The 13,724-nt window shown below is 38.0% G+C and overlaps 1 non-coding gene across 1 annotated transcript; it reads left to right on the top strand.

The window, feature by feature from the left end:
* Window positions 1-1,583: 1,583 nt before the first annotated feature.
* LOC150005934 (U6 spliceosomal RNA) lies at window positions 1,584-1,690 on the top strand. Its single transcript, XR_016512230.1, has one exon. It is a non-coding gene; the product is annotated as a U6 spliceosomal RNA (small nuclear RNA).
* Window positions 1,691-13,724: the final 12,034 nt, after the last annotated feature.

Below are 13,724 nucleotides of genomic sequence, written 5' to 3'. Positions count from 1 at the left end.
AACTGACACATGGTATGCATTCAATAAATGGTAGATATTATTTATTTGATAGGTCATATACAAGGAACTAGCAGACAATTTTAAGAAAGAGAGATTTATAATCAAAACAAAGATCTACAATCACAGGACTAAGCAATAGCTAATCCACGAGAAGGAAGAGGATAAATGAGACCTTAACAGCCTTGATGATAGGTACTATAGAAATGCACACATGGATGACAAGATGTAATGATCCATAAATTTTACAAAACATATGGAAACAAACTGTGGTTGTAGACATGATTTATTTGCTGTCCATGAATTAATATTTTAAATCATTAATGCAAAAGTTGCTTCAGAGCCAGCCCAAGTGTCCATCAATAGTTGAGTGGATAAAACAACTATGGGACATTTACACAATGGAATACAACTCAGTCATAAAAAAGAAGTATAGATGGACTTGGAGAACATTATGCTAAGTGAAATAAGACAGTCAGAGAAAGACAAATACCATATGACTTCATCCATATGTGGAATCTAATGAACACACTGAACTAACAAGGAAATTGGGGACAGACTCATAAATGGAGAGCAGAATGACAGCTATTTGCGAGGAGAGGTTAGGGAATGGAGGGATTGAGCAAAAAGGAAAGAGGTCTCGTGGACATGGACAACAGTGTGGTGATTACTGGGGTAAGACAGTATAAGAGGACTAAAAGATAATGTAAAAAATACAATAAAAAATAAATAAAATACAAAAAAATTTGCTTCAGAGCAAGTAAATTGTATTTCTCTTATATAGGAGCTTCTTTAATTATATGCAAGATTATCGAACAAGAGATAAACCAATGTCTGAGTTTAAAGTGCTTCCATCCCACTCAGAATCACCAGGTAGAATATAAGATGTGGAGTAAAGTGAACTACAAACCCCACCACCACCACCACCAAACTACCTCTCTACTAGCAAGGCAGAAGGTTGGGTTTACTTGTCTCCTGCTGCTTACTAGTTGGGTGAACTAAGCCAAATCCCTTAACTCTATTGGACCTCACTCTTCCATAAAATGGAATAAATAATATATTTACCCATTTGAAAGCTGGCAACTAAACTGTTTATCTTTTGGTTCCTTTCAAGTAATTTTAACAAAAAAGACAACTGCTCAGTGACCTGGCCTGCAAAAATCTCTAATTACCATTATTTTAAAATAAATTTTATTTCCCTGACCAGTGTGGCTCAGTTGGTTGGACATCATCCCACAAAGCAAAAGTTCACTGGTTCAATTCTCAGTTAGAGCTTTACATGGGTTGTTGGTTCAGTCCTCAGTTGGGGCATGTACAAGAGGAAACTGACCGATGTTGCTCTCTCACATCAATGTTTCTGTCTCTCTCTTTCTCCCTCCCTTCCCCTATAAATAAATAAATAAATAAGCAAATGAATAAATAAACAAATAAATAAAATCTTTTTTAAAATAAATAAATTTTATTTTATTGCACTGTAGATGTAAGATATATTCACTGCAGAAAATATGGAAAACACTTAAAAGAAGAAAAGTAGTCATATGGGGTTGACAAACCCCAAGAATATAACTATTAAAATGTTGGGGGCGGTGCTCGCTTTGGCAGCACATATACTAAAATTGGAACGATACAGAGAAGATTAGCATGGCCCCTGCGCAAGGATGACATGCAAATTCGTGAAGCGTTCCATATTTAAAAAAAAATAAAATAAAATGTTGGGGGGGTATATGGGGGTTAAGTGGTAAAGTGAAAAGCACAATAAAAATGTTTTAAAAAATAAAGAAATTTTAAATCAAAAAAATTTTTGAAGTGACATCAAAAATACAACTAAACTACAGAACAACCATCATTCAGAACTGCCTGAAATCTAGCTGAGCAAACATTCTACAACCAAAGATATAAAAAAGAAGCCATATCGAGAGAGAGCTGGCAGGCAGGAGCCATATCTAAATCTTCATCAACCTGGCTATCACTGTTTGCTCTGTCCTGGTGACTCCCTGAGCCCCCACCCCACCAAATTACTGGCCCACCCAAGATGTCTCCAGTGGCTTTTCTATATGAATGGCCTATTTCGGCTCTTGCTTCAGACTTTCCTAAAATCTCTCAAACAAACAGCATCTGGCCTCAGGATGCCCCATACCTCTCACTAAGTGATCCCATGCCCATCACTAGTGGCAGCTGGCCTTGTTTCAAAGCTTGGCCTCTCCTGGGCACCTCCAAACCCAGCACAAGTAGCAGCCAGCTGCAGATCACTCTGTAGCACATGCTGGGTGGCCCTGAGCAGAACACAGGCAGCAGCTGACTGACCTTGATCTGCATCTCCTGGGAGACCCCAGAGCCAGTGCACCCAGGGGATGGCTTCAGACCATATCCAAGTACCACCCAACCACCTCCACAAGTAGCATACTGAAGGGGCAGACTCAATGGGCACCAGAGCCCCACTGAAGTAAGTCCTGCTCTGTGGGGTGGGCCCCTGTACAGCTGATCCTCCACAGTGGTCACAGTCAATTCTTGTAGCTGAACAGCTTGGGGATAAATTCCTACCATTCATGTGCCAACAACACCAAGGCTCAACAGGAAGATGCACCCAGCCCACATGGGGAGTACCCCTGGGGTACCCAGCTCGAGTGAATGGGAAGGCTGTGTCACTGGAAACTACAGGACACTTACTACATTAGGCCACTCTCCCATGCCTGGGAGATGTAGCAGCTCTACATAGAAACAAAAACATGGAGGCTGCCAAAACAAGGAGACAAAGAAACATGTTCCAAATGAAAGTACAAAACAAAACTAAAAAAAAAAAAAAAAAAAAAAGAACAAAATGGAGACAAGCAATCTACTAGATGCAGAGTTCAAAACACTGGTTATAAGGATGCTCAATGAACTTAATAAAAGTGTTTATAAACTTAGAGAGAACTTCAACCGCATAAAAAAGGACATGGAAATCATTCTTAAAAGTCAGAAATGAGCCCTGGCTGCTGTGGCTCAGTGGATTGAGCGCCGGCCTGTGAACCAAGTGTCGCTGGTTCTATTCCCAGTCAGGGCACATGACTAGGTTGCATGCCAGGTCCCCAGTTGGGGGTGCATGAGAGGCAACCACAAATGATGTTTCTCTCCCTCTCTTTCTCCTTTCCCCTCTCTCTAAAAACAGATAAATAAAATAAGAAGAAAATAAAAAATAGAGGAAAATAGTTTAAAAATAAATAGCAATAAATATGTATCTATGAATAATCACCTAAAATGTAAAGGGCTTAAATGGTGCAATAAATAAATAAATAAATAAACAAATGAATTTTTTAAAAAAGTCAGAAATGAAGGATACAATACATAAAATAAAGAATAATTTACAGGTAATCAACAATAAAGTAGATGAGGAAGCAAAATATACCCAATCAGAACAGCAAAAAGAAAATAGAATCCCAAAAGTGCAAGGAGCCTCTGGGACAAGTTCAATAGTACCAACATTCACATAATGGGGGTGCCAAACAGAGAAGAGTGAGAACAAGAAATTGAAAATCTATTTGAAAAAAAGTGACAAAAACATCTCTATTTTTGTGAAGGAAACAGACATACAAATCTGGGAAGTGCAGAGAGTCCCAAACAAGATAAACCCAGAGACCCATACCAAAACACATCACAATTAAAATGCAAAAGTTTAAAGACAAAGAGAAAATCTTAAAAGCAGCAAGAAAAAACAAAGTTAGTTACCTAAAAGGGAGCACCCATAGATTGTCAGCTGATTTCTAAAAAAAAAAAAAACTTTACAGGCCAGAAGGGATTGGCAAGAAATATTCAAAGTGATGAAAAGCAGACTTACATCCAATATTACTCTACCCAGCAAAGCTATCACTTAGAATCGAAGACAGTTAAAGAGCTTCCCAGACAGGAAAAAGCTAAAGGAGTTTATCACCACCAAACCAGTATTATATGAAATGTTAAAGGGTCTTCTAGAAGGAGAAGAAAGAGGAGGCAGAGAAGGAGGGGAAGAGGAAGGAGAAGGAGAAGGAGAAGAAGAGAAAAGAAAAAAGAGATAAAAATATGAACAATAAAATGGCAATAAATACATATCTATCAACAGCTGAATCTTAAAAAAATTAATGAACAAGTAGAACAGAAACAGACTCATAGATACAGAGGACATTTTGGTGGTTTCCAGATAGAAGAGGGATTGGGGACTTGGGTGAAAAGGTGAAGGGATTAAGAAGTACCAATTGGTAGTAACAGAATAGTCATGGGGATGTAAAATACAGCATAGGAAATACAGTCAATAATATTCTAATAACTATGTAAGGTGTCAGATGGGTATGAGATTTATCAGGATGATCACTTAGTAAGTTATATAAATGTCTAATCACTGGGGTATACACCTAAAACTAATACAATATTTCATGTCAACTATAATTGAAAAATTAAAAATTATTAAAATAAATGAATAGTCCTGGCTGGTGTTCAGTGAGTTGAGCACCAGCCTGTGAACCAAAGGGTTGCTGGTTCAATTCCTGGTCTGGCACATGCCTGGGTTGCAGGCCATATCCCTAGTTAGGGAAATGTGAGAGGCAACCAATCGATATTTCTCTTACACATTGATGTTTATCTCTCTCTCTCTCCTTCCCTTCCCCTCTCTCTAAAAATAAATAAATAAAATATTTTGAAAAGTTTTTAAAATAAAATCAATAAATAAATAAAAATTTGAAGTATTTTTGTCTCTGTATAATTAATATCATATTTTAAATTTCCAAACTTTTTATCACCACAAAATTTTAAGTCTCAGCCTGCCATAAATATAACCTGAAAACGATAGAATACATTAATATTATCTAAAAAATTCTTCTTCCGAGACTTCCGGCCAAGATGGAGGCTTAGACGGACATGCTAGGTCTCCCTCTACAACTAGAGAGGAATACAACTACTTCAAAACAAAGGATAACTAGAAATTCCAGAAAATAAAACTACACGGAAGTCCAACATATGAAGTTATAAACCAGCGGTGCCATTTGGGCAGGTAAGAGTTAAAGAGGGCAGTGCTGTTTGCGGTCGCATCTGGACAGCAGCGGGGCGGCGAGGAATCCCGGCTGCGGTCAAGCCCCTGGCGGTGCGCGACTCCGGCGCTGGGGAGAGCGGCCGCCGCATCGCCTTGAACAGTGAGGCCCAGGGGGACGGGAGGACAGATCCCGGTCTCCTAGCTGAATAACTGTGTGAATCCATCTTGGACCCCCGCCCCCACAGAAAGCACCACAGGGCTGCGAAATAGGTCCCGGACAGGCAGGCGCCGGTCGCTGATTTGTGACGCGTACACAGGCACTGCCCCGGACAGCCGGCCCAAGAAAACAAAACGCATCTGTCAAAATGAGGCAGACAACTATAGAAATCCCGGTGACACAACTCACCAGGCAGCAGATAGAGAACCTGACAGATGAACAGATAAGAAACCTGCCAGAGGCTCAGTTCTGGGCCATTGTTATCAGGTGGCTTACAGAATTCACAAAAGAGCAGGAAAAAGATAAGAAAGAAGCGAAAAACTTTCATAACGAAAGGAACAAAACCGCATACGAGATAGATGGTGAGAAAAAGAAATCCAGAGTTCATTTCAACAAACTGGAATATGGAGAGGGAACAAGCAGTCAACCAATGCAGCGAGAGGAAATGGGAAGCAACAATGAGAGGATCAGAAACCTCTGGGACAGCTATAAAAGGCCCAACATAAGAATCATTGGTTTGCCAGAGAATGAGGAAGATGAACTAGAACTTGAAAAATTGAGTGAAAATATAATAAAGGAGAACTTCCCAGACTTGGGGAAGGGAATAGACTTGCAGGTCCAGGAAGCAAGGAGAGTTCCCAAGAGACTGGACCCAGGGAGAACCACTCCAAGACACATTATAATCAAAATGTCAAAAATTAAAGATAAAGAGAGAATCTTAAAAGCAGCAAGAGAGAAGAAAAGAATTATGTACAAAGGGGTCCCAATTAGACTATCAGCTGACTTCTCAAGGGAAACCCTACAGGCAAGAAGAGACTGGCAAGAAATATTCAAAGTAATGAAAATCCAAAACCTACAACCACGAATACTCTATCCAGCGAAATTGTCATTCAGAATAGAAGGACAGAGAAAGTGTTTCCAGGACAAAATAAAACTGAAAGAGTTCATTAGATCCAAACCACTGTTATATGAGATGTTAAAGGGACTGGTTTAAAAAAACAGAAGCTAGGGAGATGAAACAAAGGCAAACTAAATAGGCAACGAGAGTGGAAAAGGAACTGTGGGTACGGGAAGCATATTGGGGGGAGGTCAACAGGGAGGGGGAATGGGGAAAGGGAGGGAGATGATATAGGAATTGGGGATCAAGGTAGGAGGGAATGGAATAGACGGAGAGAGGTTGGGAGGAACTGTAGGCACAACTAATGGACATAATCTAAAAGGGGGGGACAACTGGAGGGAGGGGGGCCACTGGGTGGAGGGGAGCAGAGGGAAGGGAAATTGGCACAAATGTAATATTTTAATCAATAAAACACATTAAATCTGAAAAAAAACAAATTCTTCTTCCTCAGTACACAGAATAAAACTTCATAGTCCACAAACAATATATTATTAAGATTCTTTGACATGTGCTTCAGAACTGTTTGTTGAATACTTAAAAGTAAAAATCAGCATTCCATTTTTAAAGGACAGCTGGCTGTGACTCCTCTGCAGTTTTGGATTTATGGTCTCTTCTGATTTTTAGCTGTAATTGATTTATTGGAAAGATTTTATGAGACTGAATTAACAATGCAAACACACAGTTGTATGATAAAAGTCTATTTTGTTATTCTCCATGTCTCTATATTTTTAAAAATCATAACTGTTTTTCAAAGAGGCTATTAGATACAGATCAAATTATATTACACTGCGACTATAAAGCTCCTTTTAAGCCATAATAAAAACATTCTCATCTTACAGCCTACAAATGAACTTTAAGGAATATTTGACAAGATAAAAATTCCAGTCTAACAAGAAATTGTCCTTTAAAATTTGTTTAGGAAGGAACTAGAGCTATGATAATAAATTAACACATGGCTATTGAGCATTTCCTGGACATTGCTTCAGTTCTCATTGTTCTGCCTTGCCCTTTACAATATTATTGTTGTGATGGGGGGAAGGTACACATTTTTAATGTCCTGTGCCTGTTATTTTACCCACATTCTCCAGAAAGCACTTTCAAGACTGTTCTTTAGAATCAGGCTTTACATGTGCATTTTCCAGTGAATTAAACATCACTGTTAATTGTCAGGGTCCAGTGACCATTCTGTGAAAGGCAATTTGGTACAGAAGAAAGAGCACTGTACTAAGTAAGGTTCTCAGTCCTAAATCTGACCCTACCACTAATTAGTTTTGTGTGCCTTGGCTATTTACTTAAACCATATGAGCTTTCATTTCCTTATCTGTAAAATGAGTGTAATAACTGCCCTACATATCTCTCAGGGTTGTTGTAAAGAACAAATAAAATACTGCAAGTACAAGTGCTTTTTAAAAAGTGCTAAGTAAATGTTGATTTTTTTAAATTATGGTAAAATATACACATAAAATCTACCATTTTAACGATTTTAGTTGTACAGTTGAGTGGCATTAGGTACATGCACAGTGTTGTACAATCATCACCACTATCCATCTCCAGATCTTTTTCATCTTACCAAACTCTAATTATTAAACCATAACTCCCCATTCCTCCCTCTTCCCAACCTCTGGCAACAACCATTCTAGTTCCTGTCTTTATGAATTTGACTACTCTAAGTACCTCACATAAGTGAATCATTCAATATCTGTCTGGTTTATATCACTTGCATAATATTTTCAAGGTTCATCCATGTTGTAGCATGTATCAGAAGTTCCTTTCTTATTAAGACTGAATAATGTTACATTGTATATACAAACCATATTTTGTTTATTCATCTGTTAGAGGACATTTGGTTTGTTTCCCCCTTTCAGTTATTGTGAATTATGCTACTATGAACATGGGTACAAATATCTTTCTGAGTTCCTGCTTTCAAATCTTTTGGGTAGACAATGAGTAGTGGAATTCCTGGATCATATGATAATCTTATGTTTAATTATTTTAGGAACTTACAAACTGTTTTCCAGTAAGACTGTATCATTTACATTCCTATCAACAGAATACTAGGGTTCTAATTTCTCCCACAGCCTCATCAATATTTGTTATTTTATATATATATGTATATATATAGATATATTTCCATACATATATATGTGCTATCCTAATGATTGTGAAGTGTTATCTCACTGTGGTTTTGATTTGCATTTTTCTAACACTTAGTAATGCTGAACATCTTTCGTGTGCCTATTGGCTTTCTACTTTCTTCTTTGGAGAAATGTCTATTCAATTAGTTTACCCATTTTTTAATTGGGTTCTTGGCTTTTTTTGTTGTTGTTGGGTTGTACATGTTCTTTATATATTCAGGATATTAATCCCTTGTAAGATACGCAAATATTTTCTCCCATTCCACGAGTTACCAAATATTTTTATTTTTATTCATATACCAGATCCTTTTAAAAATATGCTTAAGAATTCTGGCCAAGAGATGGAGGCCTAGAGAGACATGCTGCATAACCCTCCACTACTAAGAAGGAATACAACTACCTCAAAACTAGAGACAACAAGTTCCAGAAAATTGAGCTGCATGGAAGTCCAACAAACAAAAATATAAAGAAGAAATACTTATACAGACAGGTAGGAGGCGGAGCCAGGGCAGAGAGGATGTGGTGTGGTGGCAGGGGAGCAATGGCAGGCCGACAGGAAGTGTCATCACACATTTTAAAAAGTAGGGAGGGACCCCTGGGGAAGCACTTCCAGCAACAGACCAGACCACACAGCTCATGGTTTCAGCACCAGGGACAATAAAGCCTCATTGCTTCTGACTGTGGAAACCAGTGGGAGTCGGGATGGAGACAGAAACTGCCACTCTCTCAGCAGAGTCTGCTTTTTTAAAGGGCCCCCATGATCCTAGAACATCCGCAGACCCACCCACTCTGGGAACAACAGCCAGGGCAACAGCTAGAGAGGCACCAGTCCCATGCGAAAGTGGGAGAAGTGCCTGGAAAAGGTGCGAGTGCTGAGCAAGCAGCATTGTTCCCTCTCAGACCCCTCCCCCCCACACAAAGTGTCACAGCATGGTGAAACAGGTCACCCTGTACTGACGAATACCTAAGGCTCCACCCCTTAAATGTAACAGGTATGACAGCTCTACCTCAGACACAGAGGCAAACAAACACAGGAGCCTGTCAAGATGAGGAGACAGAGAAGTATGGCCCAAAAGAGGGAACAGATCAAGGTTCCAGTGGGAGAACTAAGTGACGAGGAGATAGCCAACATAACAGATGACGAGATAGCCAATTTAACAGATTAAGAGTTCAAAACATTGGTGATAGAGATGCTCACAGGCTTGACAAATATGCTTAAGTATGGCAAATGCATAAGGGAAGAAGTGAAGGCTATGCTAAATGAAATTAAGGAAAATCCATAAGAAAGAAAAAAGCAGTCAACCAGTACAGAATGAGGAAACAGGAATTGAAAAAGTGAGGAGAGGCTTAGGAACCTCTGGGACAACTTTAAACATGTCAATATCTGAATCATATGGGTGCCAGAAGTAGAAGAGGAAGAGCAAGAAATGGAAAGCTTATGTGAAAAAATAATGAAGGAAAACTTCCCAAATTTGGTAAAGGAAATAGACATACAAGTCCAGAAACCACAGGGAGTCCCAAAGAAGCTAGACCCAAAGAGGACCACACCAAGACACATCATAATCAAAATGCCAAAGGTGAAAGATAAAGAGAGAATCTTAAAAGCAGCAACAGAAAAGCAGAGAGTTACCTACAAAGGAGTGCCTATAAGAACATCAGCTGATTTCTCCAAAGAACCTTTGAAGGCAAGAAGAGATTGGCAAGGAGTATCAATGTGATGAATTGCAAGGACCTACAACCAAAACTACTCTATCCAGAAAAGCTATCATTTAGAATGGAAGGGCAGATAAAGTGCTTCCCAGATGAGGCAAAGCTAAAGGAGTTTATCAACACGAAGCCCTTATTGTATGAAATGTCAAAGGGACTTACTTAAGAAAAAGAAGATCAAAATTATGAATATTAAAATGACAACAAACTCACAACTATCAACAACTGAATCTAAAAAATAAAAACAAAATCCAACTAAGTAAACAAGAATAGGAACAGAATCATAGGTGTGGGGATCATTTGGAGGGTTATCAGCTGGGAGCAGGAAGGAGGAGAAATGTGGAAATGGTGCAGGGATTAAGAAGCATAATTGTTTGGTACAAAATAGGGGCAAGTTAAGAATAATATAGGAAAGGGTGAAACCAAAGAATGTATATGCACGACCCATGGACATGAACTAAGGAGGGTGGGATTGCTGGAAGGAAGGGCGATACTTGGCAGAGGGGAGCAGAGGGAAAAAAATTGAGACTACTGCAACAACATAATCAATAAAATATACTTAAAAAATAAATTAAAATAAGGTAAAATGTCAGAAGTTGAAGACGAAGAGAGATTCTTAAAAGCAGCAAGAGAAAAGCAATTAGTTAGCTAAAAAGTTGCCCTCATAAGGCTGTCAGCTGATTTCTCAAAAAAAGCTTTGCAGATCAGAAGGGACTGGTAAGAAATATTAAAAGTGACTTAAAGCAAGGACTGACAACCAAGATTACTTTATCCACCAAAGCTATCATTTAGAATCAAAGGACAGATAAAGAGCTTCCTGGGCAAGAAAAAAGTAAAGGAGTTGATTACCACCACACCAGAGTTATATTAAATATTAAAAAGTCTTCTTTAAGAAGGACTAGAAGATCAAAAATATGAACAATAAAATGGCAATAAATATATATCTATCAACAATAGAATCTAAAAAATAAAATAAACAAGCAGAACAGACTCAAAGGTAGAGAGAACGTTTTGATGGTTTCCAGATGGGAGGGGAATTGGGGGCATTGGTGAAAAACATGAAGGGATTAAGAAGCACAAATCAGTAATTACAGAATAGTCATGGGGATGTAAAGTACAGCGTAGAAAATAGAGTAGCCAAAGAACATATATGCATGACTCGTGGACATGGATAATGGCTTGCCTGAGGGAATAAAGAGGGAAAAATTGGAACTGTAATAGCATAATCAATAAAATACAATTTTATAAATAAGTAAATAAATAAAGTTAGAACAGTTAGATTTAATTTAGACGTGAAAATGAGATGCACTGGAATATTTAAGAGAAACAATGGAAGATCCTCAAATAAGGAATTGTGGTCTATGGTAGAAAATAATTTTTAATTTTTTAAATTTACACAAACATTATAGAAAAATATTGTATAATTTTGCTGGACATCACAAATGGAGTTCAGATATCTCTGAAAATTCTACCCAAGGCAGGAACCACATGTGTTCATTGGGTCTGTTGACTTTCTGCCACTCTCCACAAATGAGTGACCAAAAAAGCCATCATCTCTTTAGCAAAAACAGATAAGATCAAGTTACAATCTTTTTTTAAAATTTTTAAATTGTTTTTCTATTACAGTTTTCCCACTTTTTTTCTCATTGCTTTCCCCCACCCCGTGCCCCCTTCTCCCACCGTCAATCCCCACCCCGATGTTCATTTCCATGGGTCATTTATACATGTTCCTTGATTAGACCTTTCCCCTTCTTACCCGACTTCTCTTCCTTTCCTCTCCACCTTGTCACTGTTAGTCTACTACTTGTTTACATGTCCCTGATTCAATTTTGCTCATTTGTTTGTGTTGTTCATTAGTTTTCTGTATTAGGTAATATCATATGGTATTTGTCTTTCATTGCCTGGCTTATTTCACTAAGCATAATTCTCTCTAGTTCCACCCATGTTATCATAAATGGTTGGAGTTCCTTCTTTTTTTTCTGCTGCATAGTACTCCATTGTGTAAATGTGCCACCATTTTTTGATCCACTCATCTACTAATGGGCACTTAGGTTGTTTCCAGCACTTGGCTATTATAAATAGCACTGCTATGAACACAGGGGTGCATATGTTCTTTTGAATTGGTGTTTCAGGATTCTTCAGGTATTAAACCTAGCAATGGAATTGCTGGATCAAAATGCAGTTCCATTTTTAGTTTTTTGAAGAAATTCCAATACTATTTTCCATAGTTGCTGCACCAGTCTGCATTCCCACCAACAGTGCACTAGGGTTCCCATTTCTCCACATCCTCACCAACACTTCTTTATTGATTTGTTGATGATGGCCATTCTGATCAGTGTGAAGTGGCTTTAATTTGCATCCCTCTGATGGCTAGTGATGTTGAGCATTTTTTCATGTGTCTATGGACCTTCTGTATGTCTTCTTTGGAGAGTGTTTGTTCAGGTCCTTTGCCCATTTTTTGATTGGGTTGTCTGTTTTCTTGATGTTGAGTCATATAAGTTCTTTATACATTTTGGAGATCAGTCCCTTGTCTGAGGTATCATTGTCAAATATGTTTTCCCATATGGTTGGTTTCCTTTTCATCCTGCTGATGTTTTCTTTTGCTGAACAGAAACTCTAGTTTGATGTAGTCCCATTTGTTTATTCTTTCCTTTATTTCCCTTGCCTTAAGAGATATATCTGTGAAAATATTGCTGCGTGGGATATCTGAAATTTTCCTGCCTATGTTTTCGTCTAGGACTTTCATAATGTCACAGTTTACATCTAAGTCTTTTATCCATTTTGAGTTTATTCTGGTTTATGGTTTAAGTTGGTGGTTTAGTTTCATTTTTTTGCACGTCTTGTCCATTCTCCCAGCACCATTTGTTGAAGAGGCTCTTTTCACTCCATTTTATGTTCCTTCCCCCTTTGTCAAATACTAGCTGACCATAGAGACCTGGATTTATTTCTGGACTCTCTATTCTGTTCCATTGATTTATATGTCTGTTCTTATGCCAATACCAGACTGTTTTGAGTACAGTGGCCTTGTAGTATAGTTTGATATCAGGTTTTGTGATTCCTCCTATTGCGTTCTTCTTTCTCAAGATTGCTGTGGCTATTCAGGGTCTTTTTTGGTTCCATATGAATTTTTGAAGTATTTGTTCTAAGTCTGTGAAATATGTCACTGGTATTTTAATAGAGATTGCATTGAATCTATAAATTGCTTTGGGTAGTATGGACATTTTAATGATGTTGATTCTTCCTATCCATGAACATGGTATTTGTTTCCATTTATTTGTATCTTCCTTAATTTCTTTCTTCAGTGTTATGTAGTTTTCCAAGACCAGGTTTATTATCTCTTTGGTTAAGTTTATTCCTAGGTACTTAATTTTTCTTGTTGCTATAGTAAATGGGATTTTTTTCCTAGTTTCTATCTCTGATATTTTATTGTTAGTGTACAGAAATGCCTTCAATTTCTGAATATTGGCTTTGTACCCTGCTATTTTGCCAAATTCACTTCTTATTATGTAGTTTTTGAGTGGAGTCTGTAGGGTTTTCTATGTACACTATCATGTCATCTGCAAATAATGACAGTTTTACTACCACTTTTCCAATTTGGATGCCTTTTATTTCTTTTTATTGTCTGATTGCTGTGGCTAAGACTTCCAACACTATTTGAATAGGAGTGGAAAGAGTGGACATCTTTGTCTTGTTCCTGATCTTAGGGGGAATGCTTTCAGTTTTTGTCCATTGAGTATGATGTTGGGTTCAGGTTCACTTATATGGGCTTTATTATGTTGAGGTATGCTCCCT

The sequence above is a fragment of the Furipterus horrens genome, unplaced genomic scaffold (genome assembly GCF_987537825.1).
Source record: "Furipterus horrens unplaced genomic scaffold, mFurHor1.1.pri manual_scaffold_6, whole genome shotgun sequence".
In the NCBI taxonomy this organism is placed as follows: Eukaryota; Metazoa; Chordata; class Mammalia; order Chiroptera; family Furipteridae; genus Furipterus; species Furipterus horrens.
This window is presented reverse-complemented; position numbering and strand designations above follow the sequence as displayed.